At 47.7% G+C, this 17,014-nt stretch overlaps 1 long non-coding RNA gene across 17 annotated transcripts in view; it reads left to right on the top strand.

Moving 5' to 3' along the window:
• Positions 1 to 17,014, top strand: part of LOC106801885 (uncharacterized) — a 242,556-nt gene that overhangs the window by 214,423 nt on the left and 11,119 nt on the right. For 4 of the 17 annotated variants that reach the window (XR_015555955.1, XR_015555956.1, XR_015555954.1 and 1 more), the window contains one exon: positions 15,980 to 16,062. The exons of 12 other annotated variants lie outside the window; for them this stretch is intronic. This is a non-coding gene — a long non-coding RNA (uncharacterized LOC106801885). Of the gene's footprint in view, positions 1 to 6,029; positions 6,147 to 15,979; positions 16,063 to 17,014 lie in introns of all 17 variants that reach the window. One more of the 17 variants, XR_015555957.1, reaches the window with a different exon arrangement.

Raw genomic sequence — 17,014 nt, 5'->3', positions numbered from 1 at the left:
GTCATAGCCTTTCTGTCAGTGTCTGAAGGCATGAATGAATGAACAGAGTGGGGCATTTCTTTCCACAACTTCCTTCTTCCTGCTACTCCTCAAACACGTGAGGCTGGGGCGGAACTCTGGAAGTCCCTTCCCCCCTCCTGGGTACTGTCCCTGGCTTCCCCTTCCCTCCTTGAGTTTCTGTGCTGTGCAAGGCTTCCTCATTATTCCCCAGGTTACAGAGACACCAGGAGACGGAGGAGAGGCCTGAGATGGACCTTTGAGATGATACTATGTAGCTGACACCGTCAGTTAAGTCAGGCAGGTCTGACTTCATTGAATAATTTAGTTGTATGAGCCCAGCCACCCAGCGGTTGGGATCAGACTCCTGATCTGACAGCACGCTGGTGAGTCAGACCCGTGGGGTCTGAGTCCAGGCTCTGGTGGGGCTGCCTGTGTGACCTTGGCCATGTGACTTAACCTTGCTGAATCTCCATTTCCTGAGCTGTAAAAGGAGGCTAAAAATGCTCCTCTTGAGGTTGTCATGAGGATTAAATGTGATCACAGAAGTGAGTGCCCTTTGAGGAAAGACGGAGGTGAAATTGCTTATTGCGTAGGGAGACAAGCTAGGAGGGCCCCCACCCCATTGTTCTCACGTGCTCATCCTTCCTGGGGGAAAAATACCAACTCAAGTCAGAATAGGTTCTAATTTGGCTCTGACTCTTTTATTCAGTGCATTGCTCTGGGCCGCCCAGGGCTTTCAGCTTAAGCAAATAAATTATCCTGCCCCGCCGGGCTCTGTGTTCTGTAGCCAGCCATATGTTTGAGCTTGATAGAGATTCTTATCGGGCGGGTAATATTACCCAGCAAGGGATGACATTTCTTATCAGAGGCCCTGCGGAATCAGAGATAGCAGTCCTTTCTTTTTACCGGCAGCCAGGCCTCAATGTGCAGGGCTGGCAGGGAGGGTCAGGGGGCGGGCCAGGGCCCAGGAGTGGGCAGCGTGGGCTGCAGTGGGCATCAGCCGGCCCTCATCTCTTCAGACAGCTGCTCTCAATAGCCTGTCTTGTCAGAAGAAGGCCATTTTGAAATTTCTGTATATGGTAGAGGCAGGGCAGGGGAGGGAGTGTGAATGAGGAAGGAAGGAGGGAGGGTGATGATGCTGGGGCATCTTGGGATGGAGGCAGAGCGCTTGCATGTGTGGGGCCTTGCCCTGGTACAGAGAGGCAGGTGGCCCCATGCTGCAGAGCCGAGGCCTGGGGCATCTGCCCTGTGGCTCTGCAGAGTGGAGGCAGCTGAGGCCGGGTACCCGCCAGAGTCTTGGCTGTGGGAATGGCGAGGTGCCGGGTAACCTCCATGTCCCCATCCAGGTCTCCCTGTCCTTTTCCACCCTGCTCTGTGCCCAGGAGGCCGACCTGTGTGGATGCCCCAGGATGGATGCCCCATGGGGCTCCTGCACCCTCTCGCTTCTGTTTGGGAGGCACTGGCGGGACGGGAGGGCAGGGAAGGAGTGAGGTCAGGGTATTTATTCTTCTGCTTCTTCCCTGCTGGGTTCCTAGCTGATACAGGCAAAGTCTATACAGAGGCCCCGTGTTTGAATCCTGAGTTGGGCACACACTCGCTGTATGATATCACAAGTTGTTTAACCTCTTTGTGCCTCGGTTTCTTCATCCATAGTATGGGGGTGACACCACTTTTCTTGGCATCTCTCACCGCCTGTCCTTTGGGTCTCATTGATTTCTGTACCTCTTTTTCCGTGAGATCCTGGAGGACGGGGCACTGCTGGGTCCCCGAGGGCCTGTCTGAGGCCAGAGCTCACTGCACAGGAGGCTCCAGTGTGGGCAGAGGAGGTCAGACTTGACCACATGATTTGCAGGCTGCAACCTCTGTTGGGGACACATACTCAGGGCCCTTCCCCTCCTGGTTTTTGGGAAGTCCTGCCCTGTCCAGCCCTGCTCTCAAGTAATAATCTTGCTATCATCAGAAAGGGAAGGAGAAGTGGTTTCTCCCTTCCAGCCAGCGGTTCTGCCTCTGCTTCCTTCCTGTTGGCCCCACTTTCTGTGTCCTTCCATCTCTCCCCCTCCTCTCCAGTCCCTTGTGTTGGGCACATTGAGTCTTCCTGTCTCTCACCTCATTTTCCAATGGCCAAGTCCAAATTCTGGAAGCACAGCTCTGACCATGTCCCTCTCCAGCTCAAATACAGTCAGACCTCTTTGCATGGCACTTAAGGCCCACCTCCATGTGAGCCCGCCGGTGAGTCCATCCTGGTCACCTTTGAACCTCTCGTGTGGGGTGTCTGTCCTGGCAAGCAGGTCTCGCTTTTGAACCTGCCATTGTCTTTTGTTGACTTTTGTGCTTTGATCTCATCGTTTCTCCTCCTTTGAATGCTGAGGGGTCCGTGGGCTCTGGCCACAGACAGGTCTGGCTTCTACCCCAGCTCCACTAGCTGCGGGCTCTGTGACCCTGGGCAAGTCACTTTACCACTCTGAGCCTCAATTTTCTCAACTGTGACATGGGCTGCTAGCTCCTGCGCCAGGGTTCCTGTGAGAAGAACCTGCCTGAAGGCTCCAACTGGGAGCTTGGCTCGTGGCAGGTACTCTGTGAGTGGGGGCTTCTGTCTCTCTAATTAGCCACTCCTCTGATTATCCAAATCCCACCTGTGCTCAAGGTCCATTCCATCATTTGCTTTCCCTTTGGGTTCTTCTGCTGGAAGTCATCTTCCTCTGTTTAAATGACTCAGAATGCCTCATGTCTGGGCAGCAGGAATGGACCTCCTCTCTTTCTGCCTCTGTCTGGCCTCTCAGCATGATGTGGATTCCTTTAGGGCAGGGACTGTGGTGTATGGTTCTCAGCTTGGCCGCAAGAACCATTGATCTGGTGATTGAGAAGTTGACTCCAAGGGAATGGAATTTGTTCCGTCACTGAATCAAATTTGATTGAGTGCACATGATATATTAGGTCTGTGCTTGGCATGGGAGTTATAAAGAGATGTGAGATGGAAACTGTCCTCACGGAGCCAGTCCTCCAGTGAGATGGTCATCCTGCTGAGAGTGTGTGCCAGGTCTGGACGGCAGACCTAGAAAGACATGGGCCCCTACCCATAGGTAGCTCAGAATCTGGTGTGTTTGGGGGTTTGGGGGGAGTTCTATGCCCAAGGAAAGGATGCCTCCCTTCAGATGCATGCCCCCATTCCCTCAGATCAAAGAGGATGGAGTTCCCTCTCAAGAGGCCACGAGTGGCCTTATCAGGTTATAGAACATTCAATCTGCAGATGTCTCCTGCTGCCTCTGCCATGGCTGCCCTTCCTGCCAAGGGGCGTAAGCTCTGAGGTCACCAACATTTGTTCGCGTGGACCTACACAAAGCCCTGTTAGGTAAAGTCCACCAAGAGAGATGTTCTAGAACATTCCCAGCTGGCTGATCATGATGGTGCCTTGAGCAGTCATGGCGGCTTGTCCGTGGCCGGGACAGTGGGTGAGAACCAGCCAGCTGACCACCTTGACCAACTTGTGGATTCTCTCCCCATGAGCCTCGGGCGTCTGGGGCTTCAGCTGAGATTATTTTCCCTCCACCACCAACACTCTTGTCCAAGTCACCCTTGTCTCCTGCCTAGATCATGGCAACAGCTTCCAGATTCGACTCCCTGGATCTAGTCTTGCCCCTTTGCAATCCTTTCTCCACTCAGCAGCCAGTGTGATCTTTCTGAAATTGGAATCAAATTGTGCTGCCCCGGCAAACATACCCAAGCCTTCCCATTCTGCTCTTGGGATAAAAAACAAAATCCGCTGGGCCGAGTGATAGAAAGCTATCCCCTTCTCTCCCACCTCAGGGCCTTTGCATGTATTATTTCTCTACTTGGAATGTTCATTCCCTCCATTTTTTCAAGGTGAGCGCTTTCTTACGCTTTTGCTCTCCCGTTATTTTCTCCCATTGTACTCTGCTTTTCCTTCATAGCATGATCTATCGTGATACATTTGTGTTTGTTTCACATCCGGCTTCCTCCACTAGGTTGGAATCCCATAAGGGCGAGGATGAAGTCAGTTTTGTCTCCCGCAGTTAGACCTGTTATCACGCTGACCATGTGGCAGGCTCCGTTCTAAGTGCTGCATTTCTACCAAACCATTTAATCCACGTAACACCCTCTTCATGTGTAGATACTGTTAGTACCTTTATTTTACAGATGAGGAAACCAAGGCACAGAGAGCTTAAGTAACGTGGCCTAGCTCTCCCATCTAGTAGACGGTAAAACCAGGATCCAAAACCACACAGTGGCTCCAGGGTCCATACTCTTAAGCCCTCTGCCAGGGCCATCTAGTGCTTCCTGGTGACCACCCCAGAGGTGCATGAATCAAAGGGTCACTATTCCATCTCTCAGGGAGGTTCTTGCTGCAGTTTCTGCACTGGGTACAGGGCCAGCAGCATGGTATAGAAGAAGGGACCTGGACTGAGGAATCCAGCAGACCTGGATTGCAATCTGGACTCCCTATTCACTAACTGGGTGACCATGGGCAAACTCCTTAACTTTGCTGAGCCTCAGTGTTCTTAGCTGAGAATGAGAGCAGTGCTCTTCACCCCACGTGATAGTAGAGGAAAATCTGTGGGGTGAGCTGAGAGGTCATAGTGTGTGCTCAGGAAGTGTCATCTGCTGCACCCTCTTAGAGGGTTTCTCGTTTTGGGGTGGAGTACATGACACCCCCTTTCAGGTAAAGGTAGCTGGAAAGGAGGAGACTCCCCAGGAGGGATGACCTTGTCTTGGGTTGACAAGAAGGGACAGGATCAGGTGCTGTAGGACATGGAAGAGGGTGGTCTTCAAGTGTTCTCTCACTTGTCTTCTACCCTTAGTGTGTCATTACCTTAAGTTGGAGTTTCCACTGACTTCCAGTTGCAGGGCTAAATGTGGGGGGCTTTTGGTGAGCCGCCTGCCCAGGCCATGTGATTGAAGGGCCTCCGAGAGCATCTTGAGTCTTCAGACAGTACCGGTGGGGGCTGCTGCCTCCTGCCTCTGGCCTTCCCGCCCAGTGGCCTTTCTAAAGAGGCCGCAGACAGGCCCGGAATCGTCAGTTTGACTTTCTGACCCTCTCCAGGAAATCCCCGCTAGGTGCCCTCAAATAAAATTTCTCTGTGATGTTTAGTTCTGAGCATCACTTCCCTCTTTTCCTCTCTCCTCATCCTCCTTCCTTCCTGCATCCTCTCTCCAGTGCTCACCAGCAGTCCTGCCTTACTCCCTGCCTCCTTTCCTTCCACTTTATGTGTGTATCATTTTCTTTCTGGACTTTTACCTCATTCTGGCCTCCAGAGAAACAGCCTCCAGCTCTCAAAGAAACAGAAGTGCTGGCTTCTTGCAAACGGCCCACGCTAACAGCAGATCTTGCTCGCTCTAAGACAGAGAAGGATATTTGGCCCTGCAGCAGCCATGGATGGCTGACTCATCCTGGATGCTGGACTTGCTGTACACATCATCCTTGGAAAGTCACAGAGCCTGCCTTGGGCCACAGCCTGGACCTGAAAGTGGGGCCTCGCTGAGGAGAGGAACAGCTCAACTTGGCTGCATCTTTGATTGGTGACCTCCGTCTCCCTGTGTCTTTCTCTTACTCCTGGGAATCACCACAGCCCCTGGATGCTGCCCCCTCCTGCCCCAGACACCGTGGCATTTAGAGCCGTGGAGACCTAGTCCACAAACTAGTAGGTGTAAGTCCTTGACCAACATTCTGGGTTCTGATCCTGGCTCCATTATTTATTAGCAATGTGATCATGGATGAGTTTCTTAATGACTCTGTGCCTTCGTTTCCTCATCTATAGAATGGGATGCTGATAGTGGTGCCTGTATGTGCCAGTTCTTCACTCTCCGTACTAAAATTAATGCATTCCTGCCTTTCCCGTGGCCTCAAGGTGGGCGAATGCACTTCTTCACCCCGTGGTTTGGATCTTGGCCAGGTGACTTGCTTTAGTCCATAGGATGTTAGCAATGTAACTGTAGTGGAGGAGGGAGATGTGTGGACGTGGTTGGGCTCGCTTTCCTGCGTGCCTTTCATCATGACAATGTGCCTCTGGTAGCCTCTGATCCACAGGGGATGAGCAACGTGGAGCAGAGTCAGAATCCATATGTAGCCCGGAGCCAACTTCAGACAAACCCTCCCTGTATCAGCCGACCACGAGCTGTCTGGCAGACATGTAAGTGAGAAATTAATGCTCATTATCATAGGCTGCTGAGTTTGGGGTGGGGTGTGATACGGCATTGTTGTAGCTATAGTAGACTAATATACCACCTCGTAGGGTTATTATAAGAATTATAATCAATTAATTGAGTTGGTTCATATATTATTCTTCTGTTGCTGCTGTAACAGATTAGCACAAACTCAGTGGTTAAAAACAACACAAAGTTATTATCTTACAGTTCCATAGATTAGAAGTCCAGCGTAGGTCTTACTGGGCTAAAATCAAGGATCGTGTAGCTGATTCCTCCTGGAGGCTCTGGATGAGAATCTATCTCCTGGCCTTTTCCAGCTTCTAGAGGCCACCCACGTACCTTGGCTTATGGCCTCTCCTCCATCTTCAAAGCCAGCAACATAACATCTCCTCTGTGCCTTTCTTCCTTAGTCACATCGTTCTCTGACTGACTCTGTCTTCTGCCTCCCTCTTCCGTTTTTAAGGACACTTCTCCTTATATTGGGCCCACAGAAATAGTTGAGGATAATCTCCCTATTTTAGGGTCAACACATTAGCAACTTTATTTCCATCTGCAACCTGAATTCCCCTTTACCATGTAACCTAGCATGGTCACAGCTTTCAAGGATGAGGGCATGGGCATCTTCAGGTGGTTGTTATTCTGCCTATCACAGCACATGCCAGGCATTTAGAACAGGGCCTTGAGTATACTAAATGACTATGTACATGTTGGTATTATCATTAGCCTTAGCTTTCTCTTCTGTGAGATGAGTAAGAGGTAGTCCCATCTGACGTCCACACAGGCTCTTCAGAACCTCTTTGTTTTCCTGGACAGGTTGCCCCCAGGAGACATATTCCATCCATTGGTCCTAGATGGACTGGAGGCAGTGGGTTTATGAGACAGGAAGGGGTGAGATCAGCTTCCTAGCTGGCTTTGGAGCAGATGAGAGGTTCTTTAGGATGATGATAATGCTCCTGATTAATTATCATGACGAGTCTCCTTTTGTCCTCACTGTCAGTATAGCGCCCCCAGCACCGGGGACTGGCCAAGCGACCAGGAGGACTGGAGTGGTATCTCCGTGTACCCAACTGGTTCCGTCCTTGCATTTGACAGGTCTCTCTGATCTTCCCGCATACAATGGATTGCAGGGAAAAAGAAACTTCCTGGCCTGACTGATACCAGTGTGAAGGAAGCAGCTGCCTTTGGTGGGAGTAAGGAAACAAAAGTCCGGTGAGAGTGATAACCTCTCACCAGACTGTGTTAACTGAGGAGCTGCGGGGTGTGAGAACACAGTGATATTAACCAATAGGAGGAGAAGAGCCCAGGTTTGGCGGTTCCTGGGTTTTAGAGGTTCCATCAGTTTCCACACAGTGAATGATGCACTCGGTCCCCCAGTTTCTTTGTAGTGGCAAAGAGGAGTTTGCTGGGCTTTTCCCCTAGTCAAAAGTCGATACTATGGCAATGACCTATGCTTAAGATGAAGCCAAAGAGAATCCGGGAAAGAACTTGACCTTTGGAGGTCAGGAGGCTTATGTGGGAAACTGAGGCCCAGAGAGGTGAAGCATGGTCCAAGGCCACATGGCCAGTTGAGGGTAAAGCCAGGTCCTGGAACCAACCGTGGTTCCTTCCCTCCTTTTTCAGTAGAAGTTCCAGGCCGCCATCTTCATTCCTATCACCTGTTGATAGAAGCACCAGTGGTCCACTTCAGCCATTCTGGTTGACCTCATGCTCTAGGCTTATTCCTCAATGGCTTCAACATGGCTGGTAGCTTCTTGTCACATGCTTTAGACACCCTGCGGTTTACCTGGACAGGCTCTGATGGCAGATCTCATTTATTTTGCAAATTGTGTGATCCATGATGGTAAATCATGACTGTGGGCTGGGATGTTGGGTCCATGGAGGTTTGCAGGGCTACCTGGCACCAAGCGGGGGATATGCAGTGTAATGGTTACTTTTATGTGTCAACTTAGCTAGGCCATGGTCTCTGTGTGTGTGTGTGTGTGTGTGTGTGTGTATGTGTGTGTACGTGTACGTACTGGGCTTCAGTTTCTGTGTTGGTAAAATGGAAATAATATTAATACCTGCAACATGGGTGGCAATAAAGACCGAACAGGACAATAAATGTAAAGCACTTAATACACTGCCTGGCGCAGTGCTCAACCAATGATGTTGGTTATTGTAAACTATATACTTGTCTGCAAGCCACGTAGGCACATGAAACGGTTATCTATTTGCTATGCAACAAACCACCTGAAACCTTAGTGGCTCAGAACAAGGCCAGTTTACTTTTGTCATAGTCTTATAGCGTGGCTGAGTCCTGCCAGGTGGTTCTTTGGCTCCCCTTGGAGTCTTTTGGAGGCAGTGTGTGGCCGCAATTATGGGGAGCTCTGCTGAGGCCGCATGGTAGCCTCACTCACACGTCTGGCACCTCAGCGGGGTTGACTGCAGCGGCTGGGGCCTCTCTCTTTCCATGAGGTCTCATCATCAGTAGTGTAGCCTGACCTTTACAGTATGGCGGCTGGATCCCAAGTGCCTAAAATGAAAGCTGCCCAGCGTCCCAAGTGCTGGGTGCAGAACTAGCGTGGCATCACTTCCATCACCTTCTACTGGTCAGGCAGTCACAGGCCAGCACAGATTTAAGGGCAGGAGAAGTCGACTCCAGCTCTCAATGGGAGAAACAACACGCAGGAACAGAAATGGGAGGAATTCTTGGAGGAAGCAGCACTGGACACAGTCTACCCCAGCGCACAAGTTGCTTTTGAAGTTTATGACTCGCAGTCTCTGCTCTGTTTAGCCTCTTGGGTTATCTGTTATAATGGAGTGAGTACAAACAGGAACTCTGGAGCCAGCGTGTCTTGTTTCTGCCTCTGCCACTAACTAGCTCTGTGAGCGGAGGCACGTTTCTTATTCTCTCCATGCCTCGGGTTCTTCATCAGGAAAATGGGGATAATATTGGTACTAGAGTAGAGTGTGTGTGAGGATTAACTGAAATATATGTGTGTGTAGGCATGCATGCCTGCATGTATATGTGCATGTGTAGCATACACACATGCACATATGTATATGTGAATATGCGTGTGTATATAAATACATATGTATAGACCGAAGTCTGTATTTGTGTGTATTTGTGTATGTGTATATGTGAATGCATGTGTGTATATATACACATATATGTTTAAATATATACCTAAAATTTAGTGCATAGCTCATAAGGATATTACCCTATTTGTACATATGTTTGCAGCCTGCAAAGAAGTCCCAGCCTGCCTTGTCCTGGACTCGGTCCCAGTGTTTTCCAGAAAATTTTACAGTTGGACCTGAGAGCTGGCGCCCAGCTGGGTCTTGAACTGAGGCCTTCTGGGGCCAGTGCCTGGTGCCTTCTCTACCGCAAGACCGGTTCCCAAGCCGGCCCTTGGGACGTAGCAGAAGTATCCGTGGGTCCTGGTAAAATAGGGATTATTCATGGGCCCCACCCCAGGCCTGCTGAAACCAAAAAGTAGACCTAGAATCAGTTTTTAGCCAATGGCTCTAGGGTGATTTTGATGGAAACCGGCACGAGGCTGCTTCTGCTCCTGGCTGCTCTCCTGGCTGCCCGTGCTGCCTGTGATGATGCCATCTCCTCTCTCCGATTAACACGTTTTCCTTTCTCTTCCCAGAAAAACCTAATGCATTCTTCTCACGCACAACCAGGATCTCAGAGGAGCGCAAAGCACATATTCACGTTTGGATTTTCAGTCTAATTTAGCTTTCCCAAGGTAGCCTTGCCTCACCTTTTCCAGGCTGAGCTGAGGTCAGGTTTAAGCTCTGAGTGGCCAGACCACCCTGGGCCTCCCTCCCTTTCAAAATGAGCTGATTTCTACCAAGGTACAGCTTCTGAGTGATGTGACCCCATGGCTTTGTTACTTCCCTGTGTCTTCCCACTAGGAAAAATATAGCTGCCATTTATTGAGCGTCTATGCCGTATACATATGTTGCTCTAATTATACCCTGCAGGAAAGATATTATTATCCTGAATCTAGGAGATAATAAATAATTTACAAAAGGGCACGGAGCCAACATTCAATCCCTCGTCTACCTACCTAGAAAGCCCTTTCTCTTTCCTATACCAGAGGTGAGATATGTTAAGATTTCTTTTCAAGGCCGTAGGTCCTAAATATTTCTCTTTAACATGTATGAACAAAATCTTGCAGAGAAATTTTTTTCCAATTTAAAATGTACAGACTGTTCTTGGGGTTACAGACGCGTTCTGGAAAGTCAGGAGCTGCCCAAACCCTGGCCGAGTTGGAAGGCACATACATCAGGCGTGAGCCAGGCCGGGCGCGGTGATGTGGAATTGCACTGCTCACTGCCTTTTCTGTTCAGTCTTTCAGTTGTAAACATGTTTTCTTCCCCGCACTTTGGCATCCATCATGATTTAAATTCCAGGTTGTCAACCCTTGTAGAAAGGGGTTCAGATCTCAGCATTAAATCACCTCTGTCGTGTGTGCAGGGCTTTGCCATTGCAGAGCACTTTCCAGACTTTAGCTGATCCTCACAGCTTTCTGGAGAGCACACCCATTTTGCAGATGAGGAAAACAAAGGCTCACGTGGTGGAATCATCGGGCAGCCTTAAGTCCAAGCACTAGTCTTATCACAGCTACCAGGCGTCCTTCTTTAATAGATCGTTAGCTGTGAGTGTGTGAAGTGTAATTGAGTCTACATTCTAATTATGGGAACAGACCTCTCCCCTCTTGGTGAGCTGCAGAACATCTGACGAGTCAGTGCACTGACGTGTTTACCTGACCCGCTTGCCCACAAAACAAGGAGCTCTCTCTGCCTCATCTACCTCCATTCTTCAGTGATGGGCTCTTGTGATGGGCTCTTCTTAAGGATGCGTTGGATAAATTAATGAATAGCAACTCCACTTTACCCTTCATCCTGTCTGGGCACTGGTTGTACTGCATTTCTTATTACAAAGCACTAAGTATCTCGTCCAGAAAAATCCCCGAATCCAGACAAACAAAAGGAAGAAGCTAAAAACACTTTTGTTATTGCTCAGCAGTGACTCATTAAAAGAACTGAAGCATATGCCTATATATACACCTGTAATAGTGTGGTAGTATACACATTAGTTTGTACATGGCTGTTTTACTAAATACATGATAAATATCTTCCCACGTCAACGTTCACACTTCTGCTCCCTCACCATTTGATTGCTCGGAGACCTAGCTTCACCGTTGTTCAGACGTAAGTGGCAGAACCCCTCCAATATTTCTTAAGTGTCTGGAGCAGACACTTAGGAATCAACTTTTGCACCATTATAAACAATGCTTCAGTGAATGTTCTCAGTTGAATCTTTGTGACGATATTTTCCCATGAAGAATGGCTGAAGCAAGGGCTGTTGAAGCTATTTAGGTGGCCGTGTTTCCCCCTCGGGAAGTTTGGACTAGTGTCTCCTTCCAACACCACATCTGAGACCACCATGGCCCTGCGCCCTCCGCAGGAGGGAACTGGGATACATGTGCCTTTTCCAGCCTCCTCTCTTTGACACGTGGCACAGCACCAGACACATGGCTGTTCTAGCCTACGGGTCCCTTCTTCAGAGGACCTCCCTCACCGTGGACTGTGTAATGCTCCTGTTGTTCCCCCTTCCAGGCCTTGGTTTCTGTAACACGTCTCAAATTAATTAAATCATGATTTGTGGTGTTTGGAGCTGAACCTGCCATGGGTCTAGTTCCCTGTTGTGTCCTGGCTGCCAGCACAGTATTTTACAAAGGTCAGAAGCACAGGCTCAAGTCAGAAAGACCTGGATTTACTATGGTTCTGCCTCTTTGCTCACCTGAGTCTTCGCTTTCTCATCTGAGTATTGGGAGTTATTATATTACCTGCTTCGCACAGTGATGGTGACATTTAAATGAGATATGACACCTGAAGGGCGCAGCACACAGCTTAACACACAGTAAATCCTCAACCATTGTTGGCTGGGGTGCGGTTAGTGGGTAGTGTGTGCTGATGACACGCTAGGCTCTGTTCTAAGTGGTTTGCATCAGGATTGGCGAACTGCGGCTCTCGGGCCACATCGCGACCACCACTTGTTTTTGTACAGCCCATGAGCTAGGAATGGTTTTTACATTTCTAAATGGTTGAGGGGAAAAAAAAATCAAAAGAAGAATCATATTTTATGATACATGAAAATTACATGAAATGGAATTTCATTGTCCATAAATAAAGTTTTATTGGAACACAGCTTGCCGTTTTTTTTTATGTATTGTTGTGGTTGCTTTTACGCTACGGTGGCGGAGATGGGTAGCTGTGACGGAGATCATATGGCCCACAACGCCCAAAATGTTAACTATCTGGCCCTTTACAGGAAGAGTTAGCGGACCCTTAGGTTACATGATGAGCTCATCTAATCCTGTGTAGCAGGCTGTTATTGTCACTATCCCTTTGTACACGTGGGCAAGTGAGGTACAGACAGGTTAAGAAATTGCCTGAAGTCACACACAGCTTGTAAGTGATAGAGCCGGGGTTTGGTTCCCAGAGTTGGGGCCCTTAATGGTTCCACCATCGGGCAGTTTCTTGTCTTTGCAGGTGGGGGATATGAGGCCAGAAGAGGTGAAGTCATGCATTTGTGGGTGGTAAGAATCAGGTCTTAGAATCAGGTCCACGGGACCTCAGAGTTCTTGGCCTTTCTCTCGTAACAGGCTCTTTCTACCCCTCCAGTCTAAAGCATCACCTGCTAAACACAGGACCAAACATACACAGGCATTCAATATGTCCTTCAAATTGCAGGCACTTGAAAGCAGCGAGATACTACGACAAGACTCGATATGGTTATGCATTTTCTACCAAATACAAGCTTAGTAAATGTTTGTGGAATGAATGAATGCGTCTGGTGAATAGCTCCTGGACTCTGAGGAGTTTAGACTCTGGAGACAGGTCAGGGACCCCTGGAAAAAGCAGCAAACCCCAGGACCTTCTTATGGGAAGGAGACCTTCCTAGACACCAGTTATGCTCCCCACATTGGGCCACAATGCAAACACTTCTTCAGTTAAAATTCCACTTAAGGAAAACTGCTATCTTTTCCATGCACGCATCACAACTGGCTCTACTTTTGTTGATTCTGAATGTTTGTTTCTTTGAACAGCTTTGTTGAGATAGAGTTCACATACTATACAATTTACTAATCTTAGAACATTGTCACCACCTCAGAAAGAAAGTCAATACCCTGTAGCTGTCACCTCCCAAATCCCCTTCCACCTCCAGTCTTTTTTTTTTTTTAAAGATTTTATTTATTTATTTTTTCCCCCCAAAGCCCCAGTAGATAGTTGTGTGTCATAGCTGCACATCCTTCTAGTTGCTGTACGTGGGACGCGGCCTCAGCATGGCTGGAGAAGCAGCGCGTCGGTGCGAGCCCGGGATCCGAACCCGGGTCGCCAGCAGTGGAGCGCACGCACTTAACCACCAAGCCACGGGGCCGGCCCCTCCACCTCCAGTCTTAAGCAACCTATAATCTGCTTTCTGTTGCTGTGGACATTTCATGTAAATGGAATCACACAATATGTGGTCTTTCGTGACTGGCTTCTTTCACTTAGCGTGATGTTTTCAAAGTTCGTCCACGTTCTTTCGTGTATCTATACTTCATTCCTTTCCATGCCTAAATAATGTTCCATCGTATGAATAGACCCCATTTTATTTGCTCATTCATCAATTGATGGATATTGGGTTGTTTCGATTTTTTGGTTATTATGAATAATGCTGCTCTGAAGGTTTGTGGACAAGGTTTCGTATGGATATGTTTTCATTTTTCTTTTTTTTTAATTTGTTTTATTGAGGTCATACTAGCTTATAACATTGTGTAATATGTTTTCATTTTTCTTGAGTATATAGACCTAGGAGTAGAATTGGTGGGTCCTGTGGTAACTCTAGATGTAACCTTTTGAGAAACTGCCAGACTGTTTTCCAAAGTGCCTACACTGTTTTTCATTCTCACTAAGAACTGCCTGTTCTTGCTCATCATTCTTGCTCATCTTTAAACATAATATTATTCCATTTATATGAATTTTTAGAGCACACAGAATTAATCACTGGTGCTAGAAGTCAGCACAGTGGTTGCTTCTGGGAGCAGGGCAGAGATGACTGGGAAAGGCGCAGGGCACTTTCTGGGTAAGGGAGATGTTTTGTGTCTTGGTGGTTTAGTGTTTATGGTATCTGCATTTGTCAAAACTGGTCAAACAGATCTAGACATTTCACTGTGTGTTAATTACACCTAAAATTAAAAAAAAAATACAAGTGGAAAAAATGGGTGGAGTGGGAGAAAGAAAAAAATATAAATTATCTCATGATATGACTTATCCACCTTCCCCTGGACAGAGGGCCTGTGCCTGGCAGGCAAGGCCAAGTGTAAAAAGAAGGCTCTTAATTGATGGGATTAACTACGTCTCAATAGGGAGCCTCTTTAACACCAGGGAGAGGAAAGGAGGTTATTTTTCACTCTCCCAAGTAGGGGATGGCTGAAAGGGAGTCTTGGGGGCACTGGCAGGGCCCATCCCTGCAGTGGGGGGAGGGCCAGTGGGCGGTCCTTTTCTAGGCTCTTCTGTATAGTAGAGCTGCATTTCCCCTCAGCGTTAAGATACTTTTTCTTTTATTTTTTGATCATTTTTTCAATTGCTGCAAAACCTATTCTCCATTTTCATCTATGGGGAGGAGGAAACCAACCTGATTTTTTTTTTTTTTTTGGCTTGTTTTTCAAAGCTGCATCATCTACCAGAACACAGCATTTAGACAGAACATTCTTTAGCTCATCCTAAATGCATTAGTGGCCGATGAATAGACAACAGGAAGCAAATAAAACAGAAGTGAACGGTTTTATCTTTTCCACCTTGGAATCTGCAAAGAAATTTATGGATTGACATAAATTCACAGAAGATTAGGATTGGGCAAGCATCACTAATTACCTACGTAAAAAAAAAATCAATTATATAAAATTTTTATAAAATTGGAAAAATTGTATCATTTTATTGGTAGGCTAGAAAAAAATATATTTGGGTAGAAAAAAGCCTAGAAGTATAAACAACACTATCATTTTGGGGAGGATGTGATTATGTATGTTTTTTTTTTTCTTATTCTTTATCTGTGATTTATTTTTTCCAATGACCATTCATTGCTTGTGAATTAAATTGTTTGTTAAGGAATATTTTGTTTCTCCCACTGATTGGAGAGATGATTTTTCGTTCGGCTCCCCTCTCTCTAGAACAGACTCTCCCCTCCCCTCCCCGCCATGCTTACAGCTTATGAACTTTAACGCAGCATTGCATAAAGCATTGAACATGAACTTTGGGGTTAGCCAGGTCAGCGTTGGATCTTGTAGGATCTTGGGCAAATCACAGATCTATCCTGTATCTTGGCTTCCTCATCCGAAGAATGGAACTGGTAATACTCTCCGCGATGGATTGATGTGAAACATGCATGGGAAAACCCCAGCACAGTGCTTGGCCCTTTGTTATCAGATCACTCATTTTTTTCCAGCGTCCTTTTAACCTGGTCCCTTCTTGGTACCTTGGAAACCAACACTCAGCATTATAATCGAAATGACTTCTAATGGCTGGGTGGCATCCCTAATCCTTGCAGAAGCTTAAATACACCTGCACATAATGTTTGGTGTGTGTGTATGTGTGCATACATGCACAAGCACGTGTGCAACACTTTTGTGTGCGTAGCTCGACATTAAACAAAACCTCCCTCCAGTGGATGACTTAAGACTGCTCGCTGCTGGAGCTAGTCTCTATCACAAAGCAAAGGTAGAAGGAATTGCAGCAAACATCTGAGTGACGGCGCTATTTATATTCCTTCCTGCAGTATGGTCCCTGGCAGCGGTGGCTTCGGTCTTCAAGCAGTCTGCCCAATATGATGGAAAGGTTCTCTTCCTGCAAATCACAGTAGTAAGTGCAGCCCCAGGCCAGGGCGAGGGGAGGGGCCCAGCAGAGGGTGAGTCAGGGTTTGTAAAGTATGTTTACTCTGGTGGAACACGCAGGGTGCACATGGGCAGGAGTGATTTGCACACATGCAAACCAGGAGCCACGTGCTGTCCTCTCTGTTTCGCCTCGCCCTCTCTGGTCACCTTTGTAACCTTCCTCCTTCCCCCAGAAGTGACTCTCCTAACCCCTTTTCTCGGCTTCTTTTTATGGCAGTGGTTTTCAAACTTCAGTTTGCAAATGATCACCTGGGAAACTTGCTAAAACGCAGATTTCTGGGCTCCCCTGTCTGATTTTCTACTTCACTGGCTCTGGGGTGGGGCCTGAGAAACAGCATTTTCACCAAACATCTCAGATATGCCATTGGACCAGGAAGGCACGATAAGCAGAGGGCCTGAGACCTGTCAGTATTTTGAGGCCTGCAAACGAGTTTGAGAACTGACATACAATTTTCAGTTTCAAAATATGAAAACAAAGCTGCAAAATTGAAATGGTGATACATATGTATATAACTTTACATCCATCTGTCAAATGCAGCTCAACTTTTGCGGTTACATGGGAATTAGTTTTTACGTAGGATCTGGGTAAGTTTGATAGATTTGATGTGCTGTATGTCAGGCCTACAAAAGCCTTGAAAAAGCCCTCACCCCGTGGACCGTGCACTGAGAAGTAAAGCCCTAGATGATTTCTTGTTTCTAGCATTTTCGATCCGGAAGGACCCTTAGAAATGTTCTTCTTCAATGCTCAGGTTTCACCATAAGGGAAACCGAGGCCTAGAGGGAGAATGACTCACCCATGGTCCCATAGCAAGTTCCTAAAGAGGCCAGCCTAGGGTGCGGCTGTTACACCTTGTGTGCGTGTGCTCAAGTGTGCACGGGCTTGTTCCGTCCTCCTCCGCGGTCTCTTCGCATCTCTCCTT

Source organism: Ceratotherium simum, chromosome 23, assembly GCF_057802395.1.
Source record: "Ceratotherium simum simum isolate JZ-2026a chromosome 23, ASM5780239v1, whole genome shotgun sequence".
Classification (NCBI taxonomy): domain Eukaryota; kingdom Metazoa; phylum Chordata; class Mammalia; order Perissodactyla; family Rhinocerotidae; genus Ceratotherium; species Ceratotherium simum.
The sequence above is the reverse complement of the archived record's forward strand: the minus strand, read 5'-3'. Positions and strand labels throughout refer to the sequence as shown.